Here is a 24,034-nt window from a genome sequence, read left to right as displayed (position 1 = left end):
TCTTGAGATGTTTAGATTTCATACATACCTTGATACTGAGATAATTCTCAGGACTCAGGCTGTACTTATACCCATTGAATAAGCATAGTTGCTGAGTATTATCACCTGGTCAGTATTCTTATAAGTAAATAAGTGGGTCTCCTTTCAGAAGTATGCTTCAGCTTTGCATGTTCCACTTTCAGAACTCTGTTCTTGATTAATGAAATAACTTTCTGTTCATATTAAAATAGGAGATGCAGCAGTTCATGTAAAGTTTGAAGACATTCATTTACAGTGAGCAGCTCACTCCAAACAGAATCACTGCTCCTAAGGACCTCAGACAGTGGCAGTTTTTAGAGATAGAGCTACTAAGTGCATTAGGGTTAACACCTTTTTGACTGCATAAGTTTTCTTATTACACTAGGAATAATGTGAGGTGAGAAGGATCATTGTCTTTTTCTCCCCTTTCGGAGCCAAATACAGATCTGAGCATGCTTCCTCCTGAACAGGTCAATGAGAGAAAACACGAGCTAAAGAAATTAGAATATTATTTCTGTCTGCACTGACAGCTAAACAGCTCTTTTTGAAAAATCAAAGCCATTTAGGTACTGAGTAGTGCCCCAAGTACCCTGGTGTCCAGCCAAGACTTCCACCATTTTACTTACACCTATTCCCAAAATCACGGAATTGGTGGATTTTGCTGTTGTTCATAACCTCTATTTCAGTGTGGGTTTGAGGAACTCAGAAAGGAAGGTAAGATACGGCATATCCACCACATAAGGACATTTGCCTGGTAATGGATGTGAAGCTGCAAGGTAGAGAACTGAGGTGATGTGTGTCAGAGGCAAATTTCATCTATTTCTTTGCTGTTATTTCAGTATCAGTATCCGATATATGAGGTAAGCATCCTTGAAATCAGCAGATTAATATCTCAATTGCTACCATGTTTACATTTCATGCTTTCATGTTGAAAATTTGCAAATAACAAATTTTTCCAATGATTTCTGGTTAAAACTTCTCAGTCTCTGAAATTGCAATTTTTAAGAGAAAGAAAAAATCCTTTTATGTATTACTGCTTAAGGTTTCTTCTTGGTAAGTGATTCATCAGAAGCAACTGCATCCTGGCTCTTCTGGTTTTTTACAGCTCTAAATAAAGGGTTAGGAAGCAAATGAAGTGTCCTCTGGAAAAGCAAACTGCATACTCTGCGTTCCCTGCATGTGATAGAAAGTGCAGACTGTGTCTTAAGATGTGGCAGATCATTCCCTACAGGGAAGTAGGGTGCTCATCTGATGCTAAAATGGCATAATTTTTCTTTCGATGTCTGGACCGCGGGATGTAATCCAAACTCTAAACTGGCAGGGGGGGGTTGGAATGTGGATAGTAATGCTGATTTGATAGCTAAGCAATGAAATCTCCTGTAGGTTAGTTCCCATGAAAGAACTAATAAGGGCACTTGTTTTCAATCACAGACGCTCTCTGCTCAGTCCTATTCTGAAGTGCTTTATTCAGAGTTTCCCCAATCAATATTTTGACTTTGAGAGGCAGAGCTATTACAGGTTGTTTAGCTTGAGAGCTGGAATGCCAGGTCTTGAGCCAGGCAGCCCTCCTCAACTGTTTGCCAAAAGAAGGCAAGAGGAAAAAAGAGCAGATGCAAAGACACAGCATACATTTCCACCCTAACTGATAATCTTATTTTCTATTATTTCATCCTTTGGTAAACATACTTTCTAGATTTAAAAATGTGCAAAATCAAAGCACTAGAGAAAAATATCATGGAGAATATGGTCATAATATCATAACTTTTCTCTAAAATGAGCAAGATTTTTCTGGTTAACGGGTTTTGAATGCTGCTTTCCCTGTCCTGGAATGAAATTCTTAGCAAATTCAAACATATTCCTTTGACTGTTATATAGAGTGATTAGTTACGCAAGTCACATTTTGAATTTTTGCACCAGACTAGGAGGAAAATATAATAGGATGGGACTATATAAAAAAAAAAAATCTCTGTTTTCTTTAGATCTGATAATGGATTTTTAGGTATCTTAGGAAAGAATTCAACTTCAGTTCTAAGCTGTAAAATTATTTTAACATGACTTATGAATATTTCAATGTATACTTTCATTTTGCATCTCCCACCAAAAAAGGAAAAAAGCTGTTCTACCAAACACACATATACTCTGAGAGAATATACTGTCTCACCATGATAGAAAAAAAGCTTAAGAAAGGTTGAACTTTGCAATTCAAATACTTAAAAAAACTTTATTATACAGTGTTTATTACTTCCCAAACAGTGGAGGACTGCACCTTTATGACCTGTTTTCTGTCCCCAGCATGTAACTATCTCTTTTGGGAAGATTATTTGTATGGCAACTTATATTTTCTTCAATGTTCTTCATTTTGGCTATATACCCTTATAGAATACTTTGCATAAGGGTTGTATCCTACTTGATTTTACTTCATATGCCTTTGTTTTTAAGATTATTATCGTTTGTTAGCAACGGTTCTTTGTCTTCCAAATGTGGCTTTTCCCAACATATCTTAAAAAATTTGCTAGGAAGAACAAACAAACAAACAAAAAATGTCTGTGGTTTAGTAATGCTCATGTCTTGAAGCCAAAAGTTTCTGAAAATCATCAGTTTGGCAATCATACACCTATTCGTCTTTTTGTAGCTCCCGCTATTGTAGACAACAATCTAAAGACCTTTTATATAAATGAAATAAGAAAAGATGAAAGTTCGCTGTTACTGCAGATGTTTGTTTTACATTAGTACAATTTTACATTAGTGCTTGTCACTATTTTCTCGCTTCATCCTTTTGGTATTGATCATCTGCTTTTGATCTCACACACTGACTAATGACATTGTTTTCACAATGTTCAGGGTGGAGCTCTAATGCAAGCTATTTTTTTTAGGACTGCTTGCTATCAACACAGAAGCCAACCTGGTTACTTATTTGATAAGAAGGGAAATAATGATCGAATGAGCACAGAGCAACGTTTTATTTTTTTTGTACAATCAAAAAGATCCTTCTACACCTTGCGAGGTGAAATAAAATATCAGACATTTTTTTTAAAATGTCTTTAAAAGAAACAGAAGCTTAAGTATTAAGATACTGAATTGTAACAGATAGTTGATATTTTCATTAAATCAGTCTGTTATAAATATTTAGTTGTTTGTTTCAAACGATAAGGCAGCATTTCTTTGATTTAGTACATATTGATTCTTCTGCTAGTACAGACTGCAAAATTTCTGTTAAAAGATAAGGTGGTTTTGCTTTTAGTAGGAAGACAGACAAATAAGGCACCTATATATGCCAAATGAAAACTCTATATAGTCGTCCAATTTACTTTTTCTCTTGATTCAAAGTAGGTGGTTTTGTGTTGCAAACTGTAATTCCCAATTCCTCTTGGCCAACCCTGTATGCATCTGACTGATTATTTGTTTAGGAGCATTCGGCACACTGAACAGGGCAGGTTTGTTCTGCTGAAGACTTTATTACCCATCTGCCGCAAAGCACGGCTGCGATATAATTCATTCTATTTACCCTAAAACAACAACAGCAACAACAAAATCACTTCTCATGGGTATGCAGTGTTATGAGGGGGAAAAATAATTTGACACTTCATCTTTCAATGTCTTTTGCCAGTACTCAGGAAAAAAAATATGTAGATATAGTCCTTTCATTAGAAACAGTGCAATAAAACTAATATTTCTTTCCTGAACATATAGCACCGAGGTGACATCCAAGCATTTGGAATGTACTTATTTCTAAACCACAATTAACCAGTTGATATAACTCCTTCATCATTTGAAGCATTTTATGTTCTTTCTTTTACAGACTGTTTTTGGTGGTTCTGATTTAGGAGGGCTTTTTCCTTCCATCAGGATAAAGTGCTTTATTTAGGGGTTATCTTTGTATTAAGTCCATGTAAATGGTTTCGCTACTATGTAAAATACCCAACAAAAACACGTAATTACTCTCCTTTCAAAATCCTCCAACAATCTTTCTTCTCCAACGATCTTTACAGTACATCTTACACAGTTATAAAACAAGATGCTGAATGTTTAGAAACTGTTATACAGATAGATAGACTGGAGGGTGCATATGTGTGTCTCTATGCTTGCATGGAGATGGGAGGGGGGTGAGGAGGAAGAATCTGAATAACAATGATTTCAGAAAGCAGAGGTTAGAAAGAAACATGCCTTTAAACAGTGCACACGGTTGTACCTTCCTTTCCATAATTTGGACAAAACCAAACTGAAGATATGTGGGAAGCTAAGCATGGTATATCAATATTTATGCTGCTTGGAATTTACAAACCAGCAAGCTCCTATGCAAATGTTTGAGCTACATAAAGGAAACATTGTTTTCTGCACATCGTGCTACAAGTCATATGTTCTGAAACAAAGATTTCAAGAGTATACTGGCCTTTTTGAGTTTTTATTTTATTTAGAAAGCTGTCATTTGCAAGGCCAAGCCTCTACTCAAAAAACTCTTGTTTTAATGATAGTGCATATTATTTATTGCATGTACTAGCTATGAATACATTATTTCAAAAATGCTTTAAATTGGCTGAAAAATCTACAAGCATTCCCTTCCTCCTCCTGTATAGCGACGAACTCCTGCTCAGCAATTTCTCTGTGTGAGACACTGAAATGAAGCAAATAACACATTTTTCATTTTTCTTAAATTGACATAGATGACTATTAATTTTAAGCTCTTTGCTATATTCCTAAACAATGAACTGAAGAACAACACCGTCTACAAATTCTGGATAGTTCTGCTTGGACAATTTTCAGTTTTGTCAAGTGAAGTCAAAATAATATTCCAGTGTCATGTTTACAGCCATCTGTGTAGATGCAAAGTCAAGTTTGGACAGCTTTGATCTCGATAAGGTGCAGATATTTTGATGTGAAGGATGACTACCTTAGTTTGAAAGCACAAATGGATTAAATGCTTCACAGGCTGGGAAGAAATGGTCAGAAAGGTAAAGCTCGTTTCAAACTAAGTTTTCTAAATACCAGCAGACACTAATTAAGACAATAATAGCCAGTTGGAAAGGCTACACCTGCCAGTATCTTGTTCATGCCAATAACCTGTGAAGACAGCTCTACGAGATGAAAGAAATACAAAAACCAAGCCAAAACCCCCTTAAAAACCTCACAATTCTTGTAACTGAAAGGAAAAATGAACTTAAAAAGTATAGATGCATCAGAACCCCATAAAAATACTTTCTGACTATTCGGTAAACCCAAGACAGTTTTCCTTGCTTCTTCCAGTTTTCGCAGTCTTAACATTATCATGATTGGCTTGACTGTTAAATGGTTACAGTCATAGCTTCAGTGGCAGAACTCCTCAGAGGGGCAGGAACAGCAAAAAGGAGAGGGGGAGAAAGGTGGGTGTCCCTGGATTAATGGCCAAAGAGTCATTTATATAATGATTTCATGATATAAATTCAAGACTCATGAGGGGCCTCTTCTTGGAAGGAGTGCGCAAACATCATCAGTTCAAGAGTAGTAACCCAAACACAGATACAGAATGGCTAAAAATGCTTACTGTCATCTGTACATTTGTGACTGTGAGGGAAGAGAACGTTGGATTCTTAATTCATTGCAAAAAGCTTAACAGTAGACCTTTGAAACCCTTTTAAACCTATATGACACCTGAATGACTGTTAAGCATTACAGTTGTCTTAGTAGCTAGTACATAATAGTCGTCTTCTAAGCGAAGATGAAAATAAGATGATATAAAAAAAGCATGGAGACCTTGACAGTGAATTATTAAACAGAAATCAGACACTTTTGCTGTCAGTCTGCTGGAACTAATGCTGAAACCAAAAGGAAAAATATAAAAAATATTTCCTTTAGGAAAGAAACATCCAATTATCTTCCTTGGAATCTTCCATTTCAGGAGAGATATATAGGGAATGATTTTTTTAAAGTTTGTCACACTTAAGTCCATAGCAATTCATAGCTTAACTATTTCCAAATGCAACATGAATCGAACATGCCTTGAAGGAAAAATGATCTCCTTTCTTCTTATCATGGGATTACCACAGTTTTGTAGAGTTGTAATTTTAACTGAAAAACATCATTTTCCATAATATCACAGATTAGATTTGAATTACTAGCCAAAAGTTCCTGCTGCTATTGTAATTTTAATTTACTTTTTGACAGGCAGGAGCTTGAGTATCTGGCACCAGCTGTACAAATTGAGAAGTCACCCACTCTCCTGATACTTCTTTTTAAGATAAATTACCTGAGGATATTTTTCATGATCAGGTATTGGATTCTACCTGTCTCCTGTAGAGAAAAAGATCAGAAAGCTGCATCTTTTGCCCTCAGTTTTGCCAGTTCCATAGTGAGGTTATTGTCCATTCTTTATTTGTATAAAAATGCTTCAATAGAGTACATGACTTCAAACATGTATCATGTGTTGTGAGAGTGTCTGGACAATGGAAAATGGCAAGTAATGCAGGGCTTGGGGCTCGGTTTCAAATTTATCATCTAGAAGCACATTCTCAAGTGGCTGACTAACATTATCTATCTCTTCTTCTTATAACTAAATACTTCCATGTGAAAAGCAGCATAATGTGCCCACAAAGCTTCTATTTCCATCCCCCTCCCTGCAATCTTAATTTTATTTATTGAAATTTACCCATATATTTAATGTACAGAGAAAAGTTATTTTGCACTGCCACCACTGCAGGAGCATTTTAAATGATTCAAGGAAGTATAGCTTTCATTTAGGTTTGTGCCCTCCAGTCTGTTTATACTGGTCGATACACTTGTCTGAAAAATATAATGGATTAGCACATCATTCAACAAACTAGTCAGAAGGCAAGCTCAAGGCGACAGAGACCAAAAAGTAAATTACAGCCAGTAGTAGGGACAGGCCATGCCTACAGCTAGGAAACATCATATCAGTACAAAACCCGTATTCTGTGAGAATGTTACTTGAACCGAAATGGGTGAAAAATTTACACTGAAATACAATAAAACAATAAACTCATGATTTCGTACAGAACTATAAACTGTACAGTTTATGGCACATAACACAAAACCTGATTCTCACAAGCAGTGCTTGCTACAGTCACACCTCCTATCAACAGACACTATTGCTCTGTAGCATAAAGGAGTATTTGTCTGCAGTTAAGTACTTTTTATATCAAAGCTTATTTAACACATTTAAATATATGCAAAACATAACATGCCAAAAAGTATATTGACTGTGAAAATATATTTTATACAGGTAAAACAAACACACTCAAAGATGTAATACAGCCTTGAAAGATGGAAGGTCATTGTCCTTAGCATACTGGTAACATTCAAGGTGAAATTCAGTAGCTACAATTTTTAGCATATAAGTAAATGATTAAACTTTTTCTATAAGTGATCATTCGGTGTTATTTTCCTTTCTGAACCTCCAGAAGTTGATGAGAAAACCAAAATCAAATCATTTTATCTTTACTTCTTGTTGTGGGTTAGGCCGCTCCGGCAAACAAAACCACCCCCTCACAGTCGTTGACTCCCCCTCCCTTAGCCCCAGGAATGAGGGAGAGAATTAAAGGAGAAACGGGAAACCCGTGAGTTGAGATAAGAACGATTTAATACAGATGATTTAATACACAGGGTAGATGCTCACCACACCCTCGTACGCGAAGCCTGTCTCGTCCCGGAGCTGCAATCCCGGACGAACGCGAGGCCCCGAAATAGAGAGGGGCAGAGAGAGAGAGAGAGAGTACTCTGAGAGTGGGAGTACTGGGAGAGAGAGAAAAAAAAAACAACAGAGCAAAAGTGCAGCAAGCGCAAAAGAGCAAAAGCGGCAAAAGAGCCAAAGCGCAAAAGCCCTTCTTCCCGGCTGACCCTCACTTTTATACTGGGCATGACGCTGCACGATATGGAATACCAATTGGCCAGTTTGGCCCTCAATCTTAAGTTCCACCACAAATCACAAGGGGAATCGTGTCCCCCTTGTCCCAGCTATGCTCCCCCCTTATCCCGCTGTGCTTCTGCACTCCGGCAAAAGTCCTTGGAGTCTCATGTCCAACCAAAAACATGAACTTGCTATCAGCATTCTTCTCGGAGCGAGCCTCTGAGTAAAAACAAAACATGGAGCTCTTCTAGCTGCTAAAAAGAGCTAACCCTGTCCCAGCTAAAACCAGGACACTTTTATTTCAAAATTTTGTTGTTTGAAACAGATGCTTTAGTTCTGTAATATGTGAATCCATTCCCATGTACAAAGAGAGTACTAATGTCGTCATAGAGATTGAGAGACATCATATCATTATAATAACCTTTCGGAAAATTAACACAGTGGATGAAATTCACTGCTGAGGTAGATCCTTAAGCTCAAATGGAAGCACATCAAGAAGAGCTGTGTGTGACATGCTGGAAGCTAGAAATCACACCATATGACTATTAAGTAAAATCTTGAAAAGAGTTACAGACCACCTAGCAAATGAATCAGTGGCAAAGAATGGAAAACTAACTGCAATGTGCTTCCAAAGTCGTGCATCTGTGAGGGAGAAAGCCTTTTCTACAGAGCATGAACCAGTGCTATCATTCCTTTTCTCCATTTCCTTTTCACTGTGCTTATGTAGCAATTAGTTTTGCCTTCTGCTGGTTTTAGTTAAGCTTGTGTCTTACACCTGATTGCAGGTATTAGGAAAGATAAAACCAGCGTTTCAGATTTCCTTCATGGCCATATCCCTGGTTTCATTTATTGATAAGATGAACAGAAGCAGATGATTTCTGGACCTCAATTTGCCTATCTCTATTCCTCAACTCTCACCACACAGAGTCACTTTGAACATCCTGTCTAGGATTCTGAGAGGAGAGAACATACCATGGAGCACCAGTATTTGAAGGGAATTGCCACACTTTTTAATTCATGCTTGCTGCTTACTGTGGAGCCAAAGGAGCAAACGGAAAATACGTGTTTATATTTTGGATCAGTAATAGTTTCTTTAATCTGCATTATTTCTGCTCAGAGACTGTGTCAGACCTTACCCCATGAGAAACCTTTTGTTACTTTATGGATAAAACCAAGTGGATTTGGACTCAATTCTCTGCATCTATGTAGTATAAATCACAGTCTCCTGAAGGGAGAGATGCTAAAGTCGATCTTTTCCAAGTTGTGTGTACACTCTAGTGATAATAAAGTTTCTATTCTGGTAGCGAGTTGGTTTGTAAAATCACATTTGTGTTGAGATATGTCTATTTCTTATTTGTCTGCCCTTACACACTACTTCTGGGACAGTGCTCTGCAGAAACACCAAAACCTTCCTTGTTTTAAGCAAAGATCTCAATTTATATGTAATGTCTTATCACAGCTGAGGCCACAATGTCTAAATATGCTGAGCTTTCAATTCAATATGAAATCTCCCTGTTCTCCTGGCATAGAGCCAACAAGAGACTGATGGGTTTTGACATGTTCTACCCTGGTTGCTTTGTTTCCTGGGCAGGGGCTATTCTTCAGCACCAACTACTGCTTAAGATGTATAGTTAAGGTTTCTAAAATTCAGATGATGTATATCTGTATTTTAAATATATACATCAAGAGGCAGTTATAGACTTGAATAATGCCTTTCAGCATAACAAATCAATTGAAAATTGAGCCTCATTTCCTACTTTTATAAGCACACGTAGTTTCATGTTTTTGAAAACTGGCCAAACAGTCAAGCAGACACATATGACCTATGCATCGACTTACTTTGGGTGTTTATAGAGGTAAACAAGGCATAAAGAAACAAAATAGTAACAAGGCATAAAGAAACAAAACAGTAACACACAATATCAACGTGTTTTCACTACTGAAATAATTTAAATATTGTGAATGCATGTTTTTGGTCATCATTTTCTCTCCAGATCTTTTGCTTTTGGTAAGACTGGCACTGATTTTAATGAGAGTTCACACAGTTCAAAAGTCCAAGCTCCAATCCCTCAAAGATTTAATTGAATAGCTTTCTACGCATCATTAGTTTCACAGCTTTCAATAAGAATTCTTGTGTGCATGTTTGCAGGATCCAAGCCTTTGTTATGACATATTCATCCTTTTTCTACTCATACTCTATTTTATTACAAGTACAACTTGTAGCATTACCTTTTGTTATGGTTGTTTAATACTTATCACTCAGAAAACTGTTTTCAGTTCCTTGTCAGATTGTCAAATTTGCCACTATTTAGAATAATTTTTTCCAGGGCACACATCTGTTTCAGACTAAGTAATTCTGAAAATTTCAGCTAAGGCTCAATCTAGACACAACAGCGTTTTTTTCCACTCATGTTAAAGTAGTAAGATTTTCTTTGAGCAGTCATCATACTCCCATACCATCCATTAGTAAATGGATTTGAAACTGGCAGATGGAGTTGCCTTTATACCAGCAAGAGCCTATTTACCATCCCAATAAAAGCGCACTGAAATTTGTCCGAGTCATATGCATCTGAGGAAGTAACCACTGCTTAAAAAGATCAATACAAACCTTGTCTCTATTTACTTCCACAATCTGCAATGCCCTATGCTTATGACTAGGGGCCAAGGATGCAATCTGTACAGTGACCCACAGGATTAAGGTATCAGTGTGATATTGCAGCTGAAGAATTTGGGCCCAAATAAGAGACACCTCACCAAAGCTGTGCATTTCTGAACTCCTTTTCTGCTCTTGCGACCTGTAAAATGTGGAGAACTTGGTGGGCTGAATACCTATGTCTGGCATGCAGAGTCTCAGGGTGCGGAAGAAACTACAGAGCTGTCGTGGGAACATATGTTGCTGCTACATGTAAGTGTGAGAGAGGGGCCAAACTAATGAATATAAAGGTCTGTCTAGTGGGATTTCAATTTCAATGGCCAAATCTCATTAGACTCCATCCTTGGCAAACGGACTCCAACCTTTAACACCGCTCTAACCACACTGCACCATCTTCCAGTAAAACTAAACATGCTTCAGCCTACCATAGCTCTTCAGGATGCCCAGGGCCCAAAATCAGAGAACAAATGTACGTGCTCAGGGCTGTAAGTTGCAGGTGGACGTTCCTTACTACCTACAATTGTGGGACAGTGTAGGACAGAGATAAAGAACTTGTCAGCATAGCCTTAAGGCTCCCCTTTCAATCATACAGGCCATACAAATTCACACACAGAGATGTATTATATAGCAATATACATATGCATGCATACTTCTTATAGAGCTAATTGTATCTGTAATGCATCCTGCATTTTGTTAATATACTAGAGCATTATACAATACAACTAAGAGAATTAAAAAAAAAAGCTTTAAAGCTTGTCTTTGTAATAAATACGACGGTTCGGATTTGGTTCTTTTAGTGGGGGAGGGGGATGGCTAATCATCGACTGTTAGCATTTGTAAAAGGGTAACAGTTTTTATAGTGAAAGTTTGAAAGGTGAAGAATACCCATCCCTTGTAAACTATGTGTTCCCTTCCATTGTAAAATGAGATTCTTATAGTCATCAATCTCATTAAAAGTTAAAACTGCGTCTGCTTAGCATTAGCTAGGAACGAAAGGGTAAGAATGAGGTGTCTATGAGAACTATAGCTATTGACATCATTGACCTATAAATACGTCCTCTTCAAGCTGATATACAGCAATTCATTATCCCTGTTTTGATATAATTGCTATTACTGAAAGCCCTTTGCTTCCAAGTGTTAATACAACTGCAGTTCATATTTCAGATTATCTGCCAAAAAGAAAAAACTGATTTCTAAATATTTGATCATAAAAGTTGTCCTCAGCTTTTACACAGATAATTTAGTCAAATAATATCAGATAATCTTAGAGCAGATTTAACAGGAAATTGCTAGAGACTCCATCTAAGCAGCATCCATTTGCACTTATATAAATGTACTGAATGTGTAGGAAGACTTTGACAGCTTGCCATATGTGATTTCATTCTGTAGCCTACCTACTTTACCATCAAAAGTTATATCCTTTGAAGCATTGCCAGAATTACTTTAGCCCAGTAGATATGCTAGATGTGCCCTTTAAAAGCCATATCATTTCCTTTCTACTCTGACTAGTTCAATGTAGCATCTGCTCAACTAAATTCCTTTGAAGGTTAAAACCAAAAAAACCCCTGCATTACAGCTCACCAAGATGTCCAGTGTTGAATGAAGACCGTGGATGCAAGAGAATAAATACGAGTTAAATAAGACTATAAAAGAGAATCAGAAAATTATCAGCTATCATGGGAATATTATAATTATACACACACAAAATAAATATTTGCATTTCAAGATAGGTAAGCGTTTTATTTAAAATAATAATAATCCCTGAATTTTATACTTCCATTCCATTACGTTGATTGTTTATATGCAAATTCTGATATTGCTGTGACATGGGTGCTAATGCCATAATAAAGTCTATTGCACATCGACAACTTGATTCAAAATAGCAAATATAAGTATGTATGTATAATGTCCTTTAAAATCTTGGGGGCTTACGGTTATTTTAAAAGACACTGTTATTCTCACAGCACCTTCCCAGGTGTTCTAGATGATAATGAAAGGATAGTCCATATCATCTAGTATCACAAAGCACTTGTGACATTTTAGAAATATCTTCAGTTTAGCTTCTTTAATTTCTACAAATGCTATTTAAGATTGAAGGCTTGTGTTTTTGCTAAAGAGCTGAGTGAATTCCAGTAATTACACGATTTTCTTGTCTGCTGAATTGAAAAGGTTTCAAAACACATTAAAATGGCAGCGTCCTTTCCTAGTCTCTTGAAACTCTGCAACGTCAATTTTAATTAACGAGCTGTAAAAGTTACATTTTTATATCTCAGATTTTTTTTTCCGATTTCACGTATTATTTCACATGAATTGGCACCCTCACTAAGAAGGTTGCAGACTTTGTCAATCTGCAGGGATTTATCACAAGAACATCATGAGAAAGCAGACTGGACTGTGTCAGAACTAGCAACATCACTGTCCAAATTAGGTACAGCACTAACGTGCTTATACGAGTTAAATAACTCCTAACCACTTAGGACAGAATAAGCATAATTTGTTTTACATCTGTGTATCTTAGTGACCTTCTGTCAAATGTATAAGATCTTTCTTCACAGTCACAAGTACAAATAAACCAAGAGGAGTGTAACGATATCAAAAAAGAAGAGGAGAAAAGAACAAGTATTAAGGAACTGGCTTTGACTTAGCTGAACAAAACATCTGGAATAGCCCTTATCCGCTTGTCCACTTTGCAATGTACAAAATTCTTTCTGTAGACCCTTTTCTGACAAAATGTAGGAAAGAGAAATCCTTAAATTTGCAATGACCATGAAAGAGAGGCCCGTTTCAGTGGAGCTCTCTCTAGAAACTGGAATTTGCTTATGTGCATTTCAGTGACTGAATTATTTCCTATTTTCAGTTCTTCCTATGAACTGCCTTCTGACGGGAAGGGACTGTACACTTAAGCAACAATACAGCAAAACTTAATTTGAGAGTTAACAAGGAAGACAGATTGAATCAGAAGAAAATAGGAAATAGATGTCTTTAAAATAAAAATATCATAATTGTTCACCCCTCTCAAACATACAACTAATCGAACGTACACCTACTACAATAGAAGTTTTCCACTACCTTGTTTTAGACAACAACTCTGACCCTGAAGATTGTCAGGTCTTTGGAATGCATCTTTCTCAGTGGTTAGACACTACCTCATCTACGCAACAAATAAAGTCATGTAAATAAAGTATCTAGCATTTACAATTAATGTAAGAATCCTTTAAAATGCATTAACAATATGTTGATTCAGGTTAACTTAATCTGAATATATACAGTTGGAGACAGGACAAAGAAATCAAGCTATCATATGATCAAAATACTTAAAAACATGCAACCAATTTTGGGAAATAAAAAAGAGTAATCAAACTGTCACTTATTGAAAGTACTTTTTACTTATAGGGACACATGGATTGCTCAATAACCTCCAGAAGATCTCTTTATTCCCAGAGTAACATAAGCACCATGTTGACAACATTGACGATACACAGTAAAATTATAATAATTCAAAAACCTGTGAAAACTTTTCATTGACTTACAGGCTGTGGATCAGTGCTGTTCAATATCTTTGTCAGCGACATGGATGATGGCATTGAGTGCACCCTCAGTAAGTTTGCTGACGACACCAAGCTGTGTGGTGCCGTGGACTCACTTGAGGGAAGAGATGCCATACAGAGGGACCTTGATAGGCTTGAGAAATGGGCCAGTGCTAACTGCATGAGCTTCAACAAGTCAAAATGCAAGGTCCTTCACCTGGGCCGGGCCAATCCTAGGCACAAATACAAACTGGGCACAGAGTGGGTTGAGAGTAGCCCTGAAGAGAAGGATTTGGGGGTGTTTGTAGATGAGAAGCTCAACATGAGCCGGCAGTGCGCTCATGCGGCCCAGAAGGCCAACTGCCTCCTGGGATGTATCAAGAGAAGCGTGGTCAGCAGGTCAAGAGAGGTGATTCTCCCCCTTTGCTCTGCTCTTGTGAGACCCCACCTCGAATACTGCATCCAGTTCTGGTGTCCCCACCATAAGAGAGACATAGATCTGTTGGAGCGTGTTCAGAGGAGGGCCACAAAGATGATCCAGGGGCTGGAGCACCTCTGCTACGAGGACAGGTTGCGGGAGCTGGGATTGTTCAGCCTTGAAAAGAGAAGACTTCAGGGGGACCAAATAGCTGCCTTCCAATACCTGAAGGGAACCTACAGGAAGGCTGGGGAAGGAGTTTTTACAAGAGTGTCCACTGATAGGACAAGGGGAAATGGGTTTAAGTTGAAGGAGAACAGATTTAGATTAGATTTTAGGAAGAAATTCTTCAGTACGAGGGTGGTAAGACTTTGGAATAAATTGCCCAGAGAAGTTGTGGATGCCCCCTCCCTGGAGGTGTTCAAGGCCAGGTTGGACGGAGTCTTGAGTAGCCTGATCTAGTTGAGAGGCGTCCCTGCCAATGACAGGGAGGTTGGATTAGATGATCTCTAAGGTCCATTCCAGCCTACGCCACTCTGATTCTATGATTCTATGTCAGGTCAGAAGAAACAAATGCAGGAGGGAAAGCTACTGTTTCTTCAACTGCATTAATGAGTTCTAAATGAGGAAGCAATTCTTCCTACAAACTTTAAGTCATGACTCACACATGCTGCCTCAATAGGTGGAAGAGATACATTTACAATATTCATCATATCTTTCTTACCCATATGTTATGAAAGCTCAACAAAAACACATGGATAGCTCCATTGTCATTCAAGGAATGTCAGGAATGTATTTGGCTTTTTATTTACTACTTACGCATGAATAAATGCTGTCCGAAGAGAGATATCTTTCTCAAATGCACTGTGAAAAGGTACACACAACACCTCACTGTACTGGCTACATCCTAATTCAGCAGTACTCAGCCTAGAAAAAACTTGTCACCCAAAAGACCCAAAGACAGAATCTTAAACACAAAATAATTAATATCGGTCATAATACTGTCATACACTTTATTAGCACAAGGCCAGATTTATTAGTGCAAAGACTTCAAAAGTTATCTGGAATGCAGTATGAGCGTGATACACCATATTAGTTTATAGATCCATGTGATCCCATTCAACTAAAGAAACGAGCCCTTTCTATTTTACTGTTGCTAAACTTCAGAATTTTATTGCCAATCACATGACATTTGACTGTAGCTTCAAAGGCCTGGCTGTAGAATCATGATATTCCCCGAAAGTCTCTCAAATGTAAAAGTAAACTTTAGCATTCATGGTAGCAGTCCTGGTTTTAGCTGGGACAGGGTTAGCTCCTCTTTTTAGCAGCTAGAAGAGCTCCGTGTTTTGGTTTTACTCAGAGGCTTGCTCTGAGAAGAATGTTGATAGCAAGCTGATGTTTGTGGTTGGAAGTGAGACTCCAAGGACTTTTCAGCGTGCCGTGTTTTGGCCGGAGTGCAGAAGCACGGCGGGATAAGAGGGGAGCATAGCCGGGACAAGGGGGACACGATTCCCCTTGTGATTTGTGGTGGAACTTAAGATTGAGGGCCAAACTGGCCAATTGGTATTCCATATCATGCAGCGTCATGCCCAGTATAAAAGTGAGGGTCAGCCCTAAAGAAGGGCTTTTGCACTTTGGCTCTTTCGCCGCTTTTGCTCCTTTGCGCTTGCTGCGCTTTTGCTCTATTGCCTATTTTTTTCTCTCTCTCCCAGTACTCCCACTCTCAGAGTACTCTCTCTCTCTCTCCCTCCCTCTCTATTTCGGGGCCTCGCGTTCGTCCAGGATTGCAGCTTCGGGACGAGACGGGCTTCGGATAAGAGGGTGTGGTGAGCATCTACACTGTGTAGTACTTATCTGTATTAAATTGTTCTTATCTCAACCCACGGGTTTCCCGTTTCTCCTTTAATTCTCTCCCTCATTCCTGGGGCTGAGGGAGGGTGAGTGAGCGACTGTATAGGGTTTGGTTGCCGGAGCAGCCTAACGCACGACAGTAGCCAATGGAAAAGAAGAGTTAAAAATGTAAAGCCATAAAGACTGCAAAAAACTCAGAATGTTAATAAGGCCTTGAAAATTTTATATTCATATACCAAACAACTTGAAACCAGCCTTACAATTTGAGTTGATGTGGGGGCAGGAGTTCTGAATATCAAGGGTTGGCAAAATTTATTTTGGTTGGTGAGGAAGAAGCAGCATGTCTTCTCACAGCTCTGATTCTCAGCTGCTGAGTAGGGGCAGTGTGCTGTGTCTCTTCCCTGTCTTCCCTGTCCTGTCTGCTCGCACTGGAAGGGAATTCCTTTTGTCTGCCTCAGTCATGCGGTTTTGATTTCCCCTCCCTCCAATATATGTGCACACACTTCCTGTCTCTAGAGGAGAAGACAATTCTTGTTCTTAGACACATCCCCTCACTGCTGAAGGAAGATATTTTCTCTCTTTCCTTTCTGCCTTAAATTTCTAACAATGGGCAAAGGAGGTTTATCACACCACCCTTTTTTCACATCTGAGCTCCTGTCTTTTGAAAGGTAAAATGTAGTCCTAGTTTTCCTCTGCCTCATCTGGTGGCCAGTAGAAGTATGTCTCTGCTGCATAGTTGGCTTTGGCTATGCCAGCACTGCTAGACCATGGAGCATCTGTTCCCAAACCATTTAACTATGTCCTCAATGGAACTGCAGTAGCCTGTGTAGTGGAGTGGGTCCTGACGGCTGATAGGTTGTAACAAGGTATTAAACTGACTCTTCTACGGATTAATCTGCAGAGGGTCCTTCTGTAGTAGTGCCATGAGAACAATAAGTACATGACTTCCAAGGGAAGCTGAGTTACTCAGTATTAATACAGGTAGTTCTGCAGGCATGAGCAAATAGCAGAAAGAACTTTTAATGTGAATGCTGTTAAGGAACTCAGATGAGCAACTATGATAAAGTACGGGTTCACAATAAGCCTGACAAGTTTTCTGATGCTTTTTTTCCCTGTCCACTAAACGCTGAAATCAACCTGGGTACATTTCCTCTCATGTTGTAACTTTACCAGGAAGCTGGTGTCAGCCTCTATGCAACTGGAAACATGGGTGGAGGATGTCTCGGATGGCATCCTGCTTCAAATGCCAGAAAGAAATACAGAGAAACACAAGGTTAAAATGCTAAGGCAGTATAGGTCTATTTTAATGCTGAAGATGAACAGGGAGTGACAAAAGAATATAGGTTAGCGCTGGAAGAGCAATAGCACATGGATGTGATTGTCTTGAATTTCCACTACAAACCTTGGGGATTAAGCACCATCAGCCTTTGACTTGTAGGTTTTCTAGGCTAGATCCCACACTAACTCTGCATTGAAGACATTCTCCACAGAATTTGGAATGCTTCTCTCTTACCAATCCTCTCTTCCCAGAAGAGGATTTCTCTGTTAACTCTGACTGAAAACAGAACACATAAAGCCCTGATCGAGGCTGTAATAAAACAAGACATTGGCAAAACCAGATTAAGACATATCTCTTACCCTTGCTCTGAGCTGCTTGTTTCTGATCTTGTGCTTTCATATGCAATCCCTTAGTTGGACTGGTAGAACTGTCAGTGAGGATTTGCAGTGGAAGATGTCACTGACCTGATCTGAGTTTAGAATATTTTATTATTTTTGCAGGGTTATTTTTAGCCAAGATCCATTCAGTGATTGTGTTTTTAATACATACAGGCACTGTTTTATTTGTTTCATAACCCTTAGCCAATCCTTGAATTTCTGTGGCCTGACCCATCTTTTTTGAAATGCTTGGAATGGGAATTCTGCCAAGTGAACCCATACTGTTTCACTGTTACAAATCTTGAATCATTTCATATATCACGGAATATTTGAGTCAGGATTTTCACTTGCCCTGACTCAAGTACAGCTGTAAAAGAGAATCAGCCTTTAGAATCAGTGCATCTTGTAAGCATTCAAAAGCATGTTTTCTTACTATTAATCAAAATAGATTAATTATAATTTATTTATTATTAGAAATGAAATTTTGATCACTCAGCAGTAGAATGACTTTGACTTTACTTTTAAAAGGTAAAATACATAGTTAATTTTTGAGGCTTTTTCCTCCCATCTCTAATGTGCCAGGATAGCATGGAAAACGTATTTATGCCAAATTTGTATATTTCCTACCAGTATCTGTTTTTCTCCCCCAATTATTCCACAGCTGTTTGTTTTACTAAGTGACTATATATAGAATATTCTCCAACTTCCACACAAGTATGTTACAATGCAATGCAAAAGAGATACCAAACTACTCTGTAGCTAATTTGGACAATATGAATGTTAATTCAGGGAAACTCTTTGTCTTTGTTTTAACAGAAAAGACAAACGTAAAATAGCTAAGTTGTCTTAACCGTTTTCCCCAGACATTTTTCTTGAAACAATCTGAAAACAGTGCATCCACTGGAAAGCAAATAGTCCGATTGCTAATGTTCTCAATCTTACTTATTTAGTACTAGAAAGAGTTAAAAATTGCAAGGAAAATACCTTATAAAAATCTTATTTTTAACATCAAATACTAGAAATTATTAAGTGACATGAAAAGTCTTCAGCCTTCAAGCGTTAAACCAATGAGGCTATATTTTATTGCACGGAGAATCTGTGTGATTCATTTTAACCAGTGAATCCCTTCTGCATAAAGGCTTTCAATGTTTCAGCCTCAATGGCTGGTAAAATATGTTCAAAAGAATAAATAAGGGGAACATGATTCTCATGTAAAATGACATTCTAGATTCCTTTAGTTAACTCAACAGAGAGCTATATTCAGCGAAGCCTATAAGACAATACTGTTGGCAGTATTTAAACACACTACAGGAGAATAAGCAAAACAACGTGATCAGTAACAATAAGTTAATTTCGAGTTTAAAAAATCAGTAAAGCATCACTATGTACTGCGTTTGGACTGACTACAAAGTGACAGTCAGCGGATTATTCCACAGATTTCTAATGCTGAAAATTCTGATGGCATTTACTAGCATAACCTTTCAACTCTGAGCACATCAATAGAAGCAGACAGTGGTTTGAAATATGATTCCTTGCAGATAGCATATCCTCATTCATCTGACTGTGGTGCTCTGTGCTCCATTGCACAAACAGCGGCTCACCCACTTCTGAGAGGACACTAATAAAAAAGGCATCAATTTTCAGCTCTAGTACTACTGTGATCTCTTTATATGTTCGACATCCAACATTAAATTAAAATGCTGTTATAAATCCTACTTTCTGAATCTGGAATGAGTGTTGGGTTTTTGTCGCATGAGACTGCAGCAAATCTTGTCAAAAGCAAGGAAGCACGTCTTGTTCACTCAGAATTAATGTTGTGGATGAAAGAAAGAGGTAAAGGAGGTTGAATATGGTGAACTGTGGGTGTCAAAGGCAGTGGGTAAAGCAGCTCTGGGGTACCAAACAGAGCATAACATTTGCTGCTTTCAATAGCTTCCTAATTGGTAATTATAATTAACAATTACTAACTGCACATGAAAAACAGTTTGTTCGTTATATAAAGTACTTTAAAAAAATCCTGCAAATCTTTATGCCTTTATGCTTCACAGTTTGGGCAATATATTCTTCTGTGCTAGACAAAACCAGTTTTGTAATAACCACCTAAAACAAGCTAAGTGTTTTGAATCACTTCAAGACCATACAGTGAAGGTTGTTACAGTGTCTATGCAAAATTATGCATATTGATGTTGATGTTCAGGACTTCTGTCAGCTTGTCATTTGCACTTGAGTTGTCTTAAAAGTTCTTGGGTTGGGATAGGGATTTAAATAAATAAAAAAAAGGCATGAAGAAAAAATGATTAGGCACTGATGTGAAATACTGTGACAATGGCAAAATCTTTTCCTGAGCAAAAATAAAGCTGGGAACAGTGAGTGTGAGAAAGAAAACAGGCAGGATATTTCTGTTATGTAGAAGAGTGCCATATGTTTTGGAGCCTTTCAACTGTGTCTGATAACCTCTAATGGCAGGTATCCTTTCTCCTTTAAGAGCTAAGCTAAGCTGCACTGAAAGGCAATAATGGCTTCAGCAAAGATAGTGTGTCTATAGATATTTTCTCTTGTTCGGTTCATTCATAATTATGAAGAAAAGAAACAAGCTCGCCTTTTTGGGGGTGGGGGAGTACCTTGAAGAGTGGTTCAATATCTGGATCGAACAGAGGAACTTTTTCCCCCTAAGGATCCTGCCTGAAGAAACCTTGACATGCACAAAGTCAGAACCTAGACAAAGTTGCCCTGGTGAGAACGATAAGGTCACCCGTGGGATTGCTGAGATTATCTCTGTCAAGCACTTGGACAGCATGCAGTCAAATGATGCATCATGCAGTCATTTTCGGGGGGGAAAAATCAATTTCTTCACCAGGTCGCTATTTGCTTTTCAAAGTGCCCTTGTAGGCCTTCACCACCAAGCATTTATCAATTTAAATGTTGTAAATTGATAATGTGCCACTGTGCCTTGTACTGTTTCTGAATTATTTTGATACTTATATTTTCTTACTGCTCTCCAAATCCTCAGAGCCACTCTATTTCAACAGAGCACCTCCCTTGCTTACTTCTTTTTGCATAAAAGATAAAAGTAAATGAACTTTCTTATGCTGAATATTAAGGAAAAAAAACTTCTTTAAAAAAAACGCATGACCAACACAGAATTTTCCAGGCTTTTATTTACTAATTTTTAAAGGGGACAAACTACTTTAAAATTTTCAATTCTAGTGCACCAATTTACTAAATGAGCAGAAATTATCATTCTACATAGTAGTATTTAAAACACTAAAATGATGACAACCCCCCCAAAAAAGCAAGTTCTTTTCTCAATTTGTTATTGTCTAGATTTGCTTAAAACATTTTAGTTTGCCTGTGAAGTTCTTGGCTTTTATTTTTTTCTTGTATTTTTTTTTATATTATTTTTTTTTTTATTTAGATAATGGTACAGGGGGGAAATAAGGTAGAACTTACAGAAAGAATACAAGTGTCAAGATTGCTTTATATTATTTTTTAAGCAAACAGAGCACAAAAGCAATCCTTTAACCATGTACTAACCTCAACTTGATTTGCATTGAAAAACAGGTAGACGATAGTAGCTAAGGTTTGTGCTTCGTAAAAGCAAAAGAAATACATGGCAGTTGCAAAGCATTCTTAACCTCCAGTGATTTATTGGCCCTCAGCCAAGTTATCAGGGGAATCTAATTCTTCTTTATTATTCAAATAAACCACATTTGGCACCATGGTTTCTTTTCAGAATAGCTTCACAAATAGACTGAGTACTGTCATTTATTTGACCTTGTACTTGTGTGCTGTAGCTATAATTTTATTTGCCATTTCATAGAACAAATGCACAGAAAGCCAAAATAAGGAGATAGGTTACACTACTAGTAACACACTACACATGTAATATACCTGTTGGTTTTGCCTGCTTTATTTTAAAAAGGACAAAATCTCAACAATTTATTCTTTTTTCCCCTTCTTCATCTCTATTATCTCCTATTATGCCTGCAGCTGCACTGCTCCTTTTTAGTGAGCTCTCTTTTCAACAAGCCAATTTGCTAACCTGGTCTGTGTCTGGGACGAGTAGGAGAAAAAGTAGGAAATATTTTACTCTGAGGTACGGACCTTACAGAGCAGAAGCAATGCATAATATCCTTGTTGACTACAACTGCTGGTGAGAGGTGATTAAGAACTTATTTCCTGAAAGCAAAAGTATCCAAGCCAGCTTATCAGCCCATAGTATTTCCTACTGACCTTGAAACCTCATATGTCTGACAACTTTATCCTTTGCTCTGGATAGATTTTTCTCCCTATTTGTTACTATTTATGTTTCAGCCCTTTTTGGCCTAAGTTTCAAACACAGAGACTTTGCAAAAGAATTGAAATCTCTTAGGTAAACACTGATATTGACTTCTAAGTGCCTGAAGGAGTGCCTCTTCAATGGCCAGAGATGGTGACTCATTTTAGCCATTGAAATCTCACCCCATTTCTAAAAGGAAATCAGGGACTAGGTATTCAAAAAGATGGCAGTTATCCTGATATCAAAAATTACATGATTACTTGAAAATGTCAAAGAACAGATATATATGAAGGCAAAACATTTTTACATCTCTATAGACGTGCAGTGAAAAAGCCATCTGTATTGGCAAAAGAGTAAGCTACACCATCACAGGTCCTGCTGTCCAACTCAGGTAAGAAATCCTGGCTGTATTGCACATTTCTAGACGTGTCTGGGTCTTCCAACAAATACTACAGTTCCTGAAACTACTGAATACTGAAAAGTATGCTGGACTATTTCAGCTTGCCCCAAGTATAACTGAGCTATGACAATGCATACAGACTAAGGATATAACTGAAAGATTTTGGCCCATTTCTGTTGCTTTTATTCTCTTCCTTCTCTTATTATTTTCAGCTAACTTTGTATCTTTCCCTCTACTTTGAAAGGCATCTGTATTCTCTGAAACTCCTCTGACTGCAATTCCACAATGTGCTCTAAAATCCACGTCTGCCAAACTAACTTAAAATTCTTGGTTAGCATTAGCTGGAAGACAAAGTGTTCAAAACACATATATCTATGGGTGTCTACATGCAAGGAACATTCATTGTAATGTCAAAAGTGTATTTATTGTAATTTTTGTTTACTATTCAAATATACAGTTATTTTTGCCAGGAGTAACTTTATTATCATCATTGCCAGGCTACCTCCCAAGATATTGTTTTATCAGATTTCTTTACTATTAGCCCTGCAGCTATCTTGGAACATCAGCATCCATTTGTTTCATACCACTGGCTCTCAGTATTCAGAAAAGAGAAAAATTGTGTTTCTTGTAAAACTGTTTTCACCTGGTGAGATTTGGTACAAGGACTATTTTCCTTTAGCAAAGAGATATGAGATTTTGCTCTGCAAGTACAAAATATATTGTACATTATTTCCATGCATAATAGTTAAAATAGAAAAAGACCCCAACCAAACAAGGATGAAGTCTTTAAGAAGTCATTTGAATAGAAAGTAAGATTCCAAAGTCAACGCTTGAAGAAGATAATTCAAATAAAAATGCTTATAATGTGCATCCAGACTTTCTGAAGTGCAAAATTACCTAGAAGTTCTATATGAATATGTGGTTGGGGAGTATCAGGATAGGCACCTATCAATGTTTACCTGCAGTGCAAGAAAAGCAACAGCACAAGTATCATATAGCACCATTCCAGAAATTCACAATTCACGAGTACTTTAAGATTGTTGCAGTGCAACAGTAGCATTTCCATGTATAGTTTGAGAAATTGCTTTATGGATATTCTTGCTAATATTTTTTGGTAACAAATAACACTCTGAATAATGATAGTAACAAGTAGCTCCAGAATTTCTTTTGTCATTATCAAGAGTCCTAGCTATATAATATTATCTCAAGAGAACAGCATATTAAAAATGTAAGTACAGTAGGTCTGAGAAACACAAAATGTCTCCATAAAGATAGAAGAGGAGTGAAAATCACAGATATTTTAGTAGATCTCAGTAGATTTCATCTATTATTTTATTAAAATCCACAGTCCGGGTTCTGATTTTTGGTAGTTTTTCCATCAATACTTTCAGTAGT

General features: G+C 37.6%; 1 protein-coding gene across 5 annotated transcripts in view; it reads right to left on the bottom strand.

Annotated features, from left to right (window-relative positions):
• NPAS3 (neuronal PAS domain protein 3) overlaps positions 1-24,034 on the bottom strand; it is a 634,054-nt gene that overhangs the window by 165,555 nt on the left and 444,465 nt on the right. The window lies entirely within an intron of this gene.

Source organism: Tauraco erythrolophus, chromosome 6, assembly GCF_009769465.1.
Source record: "Tauraco erythrolophus isolate bTauEry1 chromosome 6, bTauEry1.pri, whole genome shotgun sequence".
Taxonomy (NCBI): Eukaryota; Metazoa; Chordata; class Aves; order Musophagiformes; family Musophagidae; genus Tauraco; species Tauraco erythrolophus.
The sequence above is the reverse complement of the archived record's forward strand: the minus strand, read 5'-3'. Positions and strand labels throughout refer to the sequence as shown.